Raw genomic sequence first — 7877 nt, 5'->3', positions numbered from 1 at the left:
TTCTGTCTCTTTCTCTAGGTACAGCTGTTGGGAGCTGCCTTTCCTGCCCTCAATCTCCCTGCCTGTAGTTTCAGAGGGAAGAAGAGGGAAAAAAAGGATGAAGAGAATTGTTTCAGTGCTGGGGGAGGTGAGCTTCTAGCAGGGATTTAGATGGGAATTACCTCATGGGAAAGGAGCAATTTTCTTCCTCTCCAGGCCTCTCACAGATGTGAAACAACTGGCAGATCCCACTTTCCCACCCCTAACCATCCGAGGGGATGATGTGTCTTGAAACCTGTGCCTCTCAATTGAGAGGCTGGTGGGGGAAAGAGAGGTCAGAAAAACAGGCCAGATGAGTGTTCCGGGGTCCCCAGAGAGTTGAGGGAGGCTAGCATCTCCTTAGGGTAAGGAAGGTAAAATGCCCATTCCTGATCCCAGATTGCTTAGCTACTGTGCCTGGGAGTCCTCCCACCTGGCCTTAATTCCTGTCTCCACACACAGCTTGGCCAAGTTTCTTCCCCTACTGGAGTCTCACTCCTAATCCCCTACTCTATCTCTCCAGGAACCTACAAAGCACTTTGAAATCTGAAATTAGTGGGAGGTGGCTGTATTGCACAAATACTCTGAGGTGCAACATGACTTGACTGGTAATGAGGCAACCATCCCACATAGGGCAGAGTTCAAGGACTGCCTTCAAGAGGGGCTGGCCTCAGTTTGCCTGTTACAGAAGCCACAGGCTAACAGAGGCTGCCCTCTGCCTCACAAAGAATGAGATAAATGGGTCCACTGGAAAGCAACGGTCACAATCAAGTCTTAATGATGAATTAATAATTCATAATTACTCCAGACTTGCAGATAAGCACAAGCCCACTGGAATTATTTCCCAGGGAGGAACACAGAAAGGGTGGGAAGGTGACTTCAGTACAGACATTACTTCCAGAGGCTGTTAAGTTCGTTCCTCTGCTTCCCAACCAGAACCTGGAAGAGATTCATTAGCTTCCTTGGCTAATTCCTCCTAACAGTTACCACTCCCTGAGCTTCTAAACTGTGCCATATTGCCCCTCTGTTCTTCCTAAGGCCAGAGGACCATTCCTGCCAAAGTGACCTCAGAGCCTGGACTCTGGATTTCTGGGGTCTCTCTGTTCTTTGCTCCCCATTCTGCTATTTACATACGAGGTCCCCTGTAGGAGGGCCTGGTGCTAGGTGTCCCGGCAAGATGTGGACATCTTTCTGGCTCTTCTCCTTCTCTTATCTAAGTCCTCACATTGTGGGAAAACACCTCCCTAACTCTATGTGGAAAGAGAAGCACGGAGTGCCCCTTCTAGCATGGATGCCTTTGGTTCCCAGATCTGGATTTGAGGGGCTGGCTCTATCTCTTAGGAAAATATTTACCTAGCATCGATAATGGAGATGGGGCCTATTTAGGGCTAGGGAGGCACACCCAACTCCAGACCCAGCTCTCTGCTGTTCCCCTTCCCAGTGCACACAATCCCAAATTCCCACTCCAGAAAAATTTTAAAACACGTATCTTAAAAAAAAAAAAAAAAACCTCAAAAAGCCAAGCAGACCCTCAGCTTCAAGGTATCTCCTCTCTCTCTCTCTCTCTCTCTCTCTCTCTCTCTCTCTCTCTCTCTCTCTCTCTGAATCTACAAAGAAGGAGTGAGTTTTGTTTCTCCAAGTACTCAGAGCCTTAGACCACAAAGGGGCCTTATATCCTGGTCTTTAGGAGATCTTTGACCACCATCTCTGCTGTGGCACGACCTTTTTCAAAATGCTAGAAAGAAGAGAGACTGGCTCTTGGACCAAGGGGATTTGGGATTAGAAAGGACTTCCAGTTCTACAGATTTCCTTCCCATTAGCCTCTTCGTGTGCATCAAATGTAAATGGCAGGCTAAACCTACAGAATGAAGAGAGTTGAAAGACTGGGGCCTAAAAATACCCTTGTCCAAATCTGTGGGTGCAGGAGCACATTGAAAAGCAGTTACCCAGCCTGGCGGTGTGGCACATGCCTGCAGTCTCACATACTTAGGAGGTTAAGGTGGGAGGACTACTTGAGCCCAGGAGTTTGAGGCTTCAGTGAACCATGATAGTGCCACGACACTCCGGCCTGGGCAACAGAACTGGACCCCATTTCCAAAAAAAAAAAAAAAAAAAAAAAGTGGTTACCCAGGTAGGGTGGATGATCAACCAAGTATACCCAGTGAGAAGCACACAAACCTCACCTTTTACCCAAACTCTCTCCCTTTCCTGGCCCATTTCTGGTTTCTAGAGGAGGATCAGTTACGGGGTGTGACCCAAGTTACCCAGATAATTAACTGTGAAAGGACGAGTTTTGTTTTTTTTTTCCACTCCTTTGGCCTCTAAATATGAGAGATCTTTACATCTCTTCCCTAGCTCCCTCCTAGTCTCTCCCTCTCCCCAACACGCACTCAAATCCTAGCAACAAAAAATCCTAAATATAGGAAGACAAACCTTCCTGACCTACCATTTTGGCCCACCTGCAACCCCTGTCCCCCCCCCCCCCCCAATTTTTTTTCTGTCCTGAGCGTCTGCTCTTCGCTTCAAAAAAAAAAAAAAAAAAAAGAAGAAGAAGAAGGAATTTTCAATAGTCCCACTTGTCAAGCGAAGACCATCTTTTAACCTTCAACAGCAGCGAAAGCCGTGTGAACTCTCGGTGAACCAAGATTGAAGTCATAAATCACGCGTACAAAGGCGGCTGCGGAGGCTGGCGCGGGCTGCTGCACCTTTAACGCTTTCTGGGGCTGACAGGCGGCGGCCCAGCTAAAGTTCACAGCGCCCGGGGAGGGCCCGCCTCCGCCTCCCCTCCCGCCCCCCGCCTCCCCTCCCCCAGCCCGGCCCCGGCCCCCGGTCCCGGACCTGCCCGCCGCGCGGCCGCCTGAGCTGCGAGCTGAGGAGGCCCCTTGGCTTTTCCCGCAAAGGGCGGGGGGCGCATTTTCTTTCCTGCCAGCCCGCTCCATCCTGGTCGTTTATTCCCGGCCTCCCTTCACCCCCAACCCCCACAGCCTGCTGTATGTAAATAGGCAAATAGATCTACACGGACACAATAATTTAGCTTGTTTGGTCTTTGGCATTTTCTACAAGACCCCAAGAGATGGACTTTCCTCTCCCCTTCCTCCTTTTAGAACTGGCATCCTTCATCTCTGTCTATGCAGGCCCAATTATACAGATCCTCGGGGCTCCAATAGGGTCTGAGTCATTGAAACCAGGAACACCTGGCTGAAACATTCCACATAATTAGATTTTCTTTTTCTTTACCTTTTCTTTCTTTCTTTTTTTTAAATAAGAGGTCTAGAATTAGCCTTTTCGACTGGGGCGGAGTAGCTGGGGTGGGGGAAAGGAACACCTTCATACAACTTCCAGCTTTCAGTCCCTTGGAGAGATCTCCAAGTTCCCCCGAGCCGCCGGGACTTCCTTTCCTCGATCTCTCGGCCGCCTCCTCCTCCTTCTCCGATCGTGGTTTTTTTTTCCCCTCCCCTCACTGTCTTCTCTGCGGTTTAATTAAAGTTCAGCGACTCCACTTGCCTCTCCTCTCATTTCTTTCGGAAAGCGGAAACCTGACGACCCAGCGGCCACGGGCCGAGCCGCCCCAACTCAACCCCAGCAGGACGCTGGAGGGGCCTCCCTCGCCTGCCTCCCTTCGCCGGCGCTGGCCTCCCGCACCCGGGTCTGCAGTCCCTCCGCCATCTCGCAGGTGTGCAGCCGCTAGGCCTGGGGGACCCGAATGACTGGGGCTGGATAGGAATGCCTTCATGTTTCCCAAGACCCCCGGGCTTGCTCCACAAAGTTTGGAGGGTGGGTACACCCCGATCCAGGCAAGTTGCTCCCCCAAACCCATGACTGACTAATCTGATATGACAAAAGCCCATGATGGATTTGGTATATGTTAATTCACAATGCCCTTTCCTCCAGAATTTAACTATAAGTTAATACACACCGGAAACCACGCGCAAACACGCTCCTTAATGGGCTTAGGTATTAGCGAGTCCTAACGATGCATACAAATGTGCTCTGCGCTCTGTAGGCCCCTCAAGATTTATGGGCCTTGAGCTCTCTGAAGCTGTAAACAAGGAGAAAAAAAAAAGAGAAAGCGAAAGCGACTGGGGGGAAGAGACAGAGGCCTGACTCGCCCCTCCAGGTTGTGGGAGAGAAGGGATTCTTTACGTATTTTCCTTTCCTTGCAAGCTCGGTGCGTGTGGGTTTTGGCGTTGGTCTGGGGGTGGTGTTCTGTCTGAATACTGGCGTGCGTGGGCAGTGTGTTGTTTGCGTGCTGGGGTAGGATGCCTGCCTCTTTGGATTGCTGTGCAGGGGCCTGAACACAGCAGGCATTTGTGAGCATATATGTGTGAGTGTGTGTACTGCGTTTGTGTGTGTGTGTGTGTGTGTGTGTGTGTGAGAGAGAGAGAGAGAGAGATAGAGAGAGAGAGAGAGAGGCAGGCTTCCCCCTGGGCCAGGCTGCTGTCCCCTGAACGTGGTGAACAAATCTCTAACAACAATCATAATAACAATAAATAATGAATAATAATAATAAAACAGTAGTTAACAGTCCCTCCATAACAGGATAACAATAAAATGCAAGAGGAAATATTTTGAGGTGGAGACAGGAAGGAGTCAGGATCACAGCATCTGAGGTGGAGATAGGAAAGGAAGGGAGGAAGAAAGCTTCTCAATATGCTCTTGGGGGGCTGGCGTTGGGAACCCCTTTCCCAGACAAGGGACAGAAGAGGGGAAGGACAGCCAGGAGACCACTCTTTATTGCTTTTTTCCTCAGGCTTCTGCTTTGTGCGATCAGGGAAGGGATCCCACATATGGGGATGGTTAATGGCTTTTGGGACTCTCTAGGAGCCCCTGTTTTAAGGAGGAGGCCAAATGTGCAGGGTCAGGCCAAGGGGCAGAGATGAATGAGGCGATGACCACAGCCTTGATCCGGCAGGAGCCCAGAGATGCCCGGGAGGACGGGGCCCCGGACGGAAGCAGAAAAACACTTATGGCCGCCGGAGAGTGGGGAGAGCCAGGCTAGGGCTCCGGCAGGCCCAGGTCCCTTTCTAGGCTCTTTATTTAAAAATGTAAAAGGAGGAGTTGAGGCGCCTTGAATTTTCCTTCGCGAGCTTGGAGACTAGCCGATTTTTCATGAAGGAAGCAAAGACTTCGGTCCCGGATCCTGCAACATCCACCTCATTCTCTCCAGGTACAGTTTTCCGGTCATTTAATTAGTTTGTTTACTTGGGGGAGATGGCAGTCACAGGCGTAGAGATAGTAAGTTTGCTAGAGAGGGAGCCGCCCCACAGTTTCGGGTCTAACGAAATCCCTCCTTTCAAAACAATTGCACCCCCAATAAAAATAAAATTAAAGAGGAATATAGAAACACAAATTAGCCAACTTTTTTAAAAGAGAAAAAAGAAAAGAAAATCATCGTAACAAGTGAGCGTGAGAACTTCTAAAAGATTTGTCACAAACCCTTTCAGAGATCTGGATTCTTTTTCAGTAGCCGGTGACCCATTTGGTCTGAAAAGAGAAATACACTATCCACTGAGTCACTTATTTAAAGCCAGCCCTGGTGCTGAAAGCCCTGGGTGGCTTCGCATTTGAGAACAACAACGGGTGGAGGACGCTGCGATATCTAATCGGACAAAACAGCAATAAAATAAGACGGGCGGAAGCGCTGAGCGCAGGGCTAGGGCCCAGGTTTTGTGTTCCAGGCCGCCGGCAAGGCACCGGCCCCGGGCGATGGGGCGCCGGGCGGTCAGGCACGGGCTGGCGACTCCGCTCGGCCTCCGCAGTCCGACCTGCAGCCCCTTTCCCCCAGCCTCTGCGCCTGGTGGGCTCTCTCCGCTCCGACGCCAGCTCGGGGCTTCCCTGTTGAGAGTGTTTTAGGCCGGAGAAGGGCCAAACGACTCAAGCCAGACTCTGCTTTTTCATTTTCTCCCTTAGGCCTCTCCACTTGCCCGAGCTCTCAGCCACCAGGAGACTGACGGAAGGGGCTTCTGGGCTGCGTTGGGAGCGGGCACTGTCCCCCACCCGCTCCTGTTCTGTTTCCCAAAGTCCAGCGACCTCCGACTCTCCTTGGGGGGAAAAATACCAGTACCCAGATACCTCTGCACCCTGTTATATGACTGGGCTTGCTTCAGGAATATCTTACAAAGAAGAAGAAGAAGAAAGAACGGCTTGGAGTCATGTTTACATCTAGTTCTACTGATCCGTTCACATCTGGAGAGTTTATTTATAACTCCCTCCATAACTCTCTGTTTGGAGGCACTGGTGGCTCTATTGACAGACTGATGTCTAGGAAATATTGCTCTATGTCTAACCGTACCTAAATGTGCTGTGGTTGTATTTACAGATTTATGTTTGAGGGAAATATAATTATTTCCATTGTATTTGTGCATATACAGTAGTTATAAGAGCAGATTTATATATGGGGAAATATACGACTCTCTTACAGCCATCCAGCTTTATGTACATTTGATATCCTGACAGATTTATATCTCTGAACAGCTATATAGATAAAAATATATATTGTTAGAATTATGTATCAGGAGATATATACTTATTGATTGTGAAATAGAGTAGTTAGAGCATTCACTTAGAGCCATATATGGCTATGGAGACATTTCTATATTATTATCGCTATATATAGGCATATCTGTTTATAACTACATAGTTATAAAAATAGACATAAATAATTATAGTCCTATATGTGCATGCTGCAATCTCTCTCTAGAGTTATAGACACTCTCAAATATAACTCTATAGAGAGATCTGTATGTATATAAGGTGTAATTATCTTGTGATGTGTGTACGTTAGGACTTAGGCCCGTCTATCTGAGAACAGACATATTTATATGTAGGAGCTGGGAAAGACTTGTTCACAGATATCTGCAGAGGGTCAACTGGAAACGCTGTATCTGCCCTCTAGGAAACCAGCTAGCAGAGTTGTGTACTTATGGAGGGATGGAGTTACAAAAGGGTAAATAGAGCTCAGGGAGCCTCAAGGAGGGAGGTGAATGGAGGGTGGGTGGGCTCCGTTTGAACAGATAGCGGGAGGAAAGGGGTAAACACCAGTACCCACCAGAAGGTGAGAACCGGTTTTGTGAGGGGCTGGCGCAGAAGGTGGACAAGGAGCTTGTAAAACGGGAAGCAGCGAACAGTCCTGCCATCTCACCCTGAGACACTCCACCGAGGAAGCAGCCTTCAGTTTGGCTTTTAGTGCACTGAAAGATAGGGACTGTCGTGTCCCTCCTGCAGTCCTAGCGCGTTTCTGTTGAACCCTAATTTTTAGACCTCAAAGAGTAGGCTTCAGAGATAAAGAGGTTTAGGCAGGGACAGGGCGGGGAGCGTGGGGTGTACTTTCACTTTCTGATAAGTGAGGTAATCCAGGAAAGTGAGTTAATTTGGCCAAAATAAAGCTTGTTTTTATCTGGGCCTCCTGTGCCCTGGCGGGGATGTAGGATGGGACCAGAACCTGGTGGACTGAGGAGTGAATTTGCAAGAATTGGACCTGCTCTGATGGGGGCTTGGGGAGATTGTCCTCACCACCCGCCCTCCTTCTCTGAAGCCTGAGTGGCCTAATTCCCTCTGGGCACAGAGGGACTCCTTCAGCTCCCTAACAGTGCTGCCCTGGGTCTTTTCAGGGAGAATTTGACTTAAGGAGCAGGGAACATGGACTTACGCCACTAGATTTCACTTCTCCCACTCACAGCTACACCACTCTTACGTCAGCCTCCTCCAGGCGCCACTGAGCCAGGGCTCCACAATTCTTCCCCTGCTACTAACCAACCCAGTGGGGAAATACCTCCCACCACTGCCAGTTTTTTTTTTTTTTAAACCAGGGAGTTACGGATAACTTCATTGAATATGTGAAGGAGTTGTCCTGAACGCAG

At 49.3% G+C, this 7877-nt stretch overlaps 1 long non-coding RNA gene across 2 annotated transcripts; it reads left to right on the top strand.

Moving 5' to 3' along the window:
• The first annotated feature begins 3263 nt into the window (after positions 1–3263).
• LOC103238424 (uncharacterized) lies at positions 3264–6442 on the top strand. 2 transcript variants are annotated; one of them, XR_499186.3, is made up of 3 exons: positions 3264–3691; positions 4931–5185; positions 5929–6442. It is a non-coding gene; the product is annotated as an uncharacterized lncRNA (long non-coding RNA). The 2 variants fall into 2 exon arrangements; XR_012094504.1 differs by lacking the exon at positions 3264–3691 and having other exon boundaries at positions 3704–5185.
• Positions 6443–7877: the final 1435 nt, after the last annotated feature.

The sequence above is a fragment of the Chlorocebus sabaeus genome, chromosome 11, assembly GCF_047675955.1.
Source record: "Chlorocebus sabaeus isolate Y175 chromosome 11, mChlSab1.0.hap1, whole genome shotgun sequence".
In the NCBI taxonomy this organism is placed as follows: Eukaryota; Metazoa; Chordata; class Mammalia; order Primates; family Cercopithecidae; genus Chlorocebus; species Chlorocebus sabaeus.
Note: the sequence above shows the minus strand (reverse complement) of the source record. Positions and strands in the feature narration are given on the sequence as shown.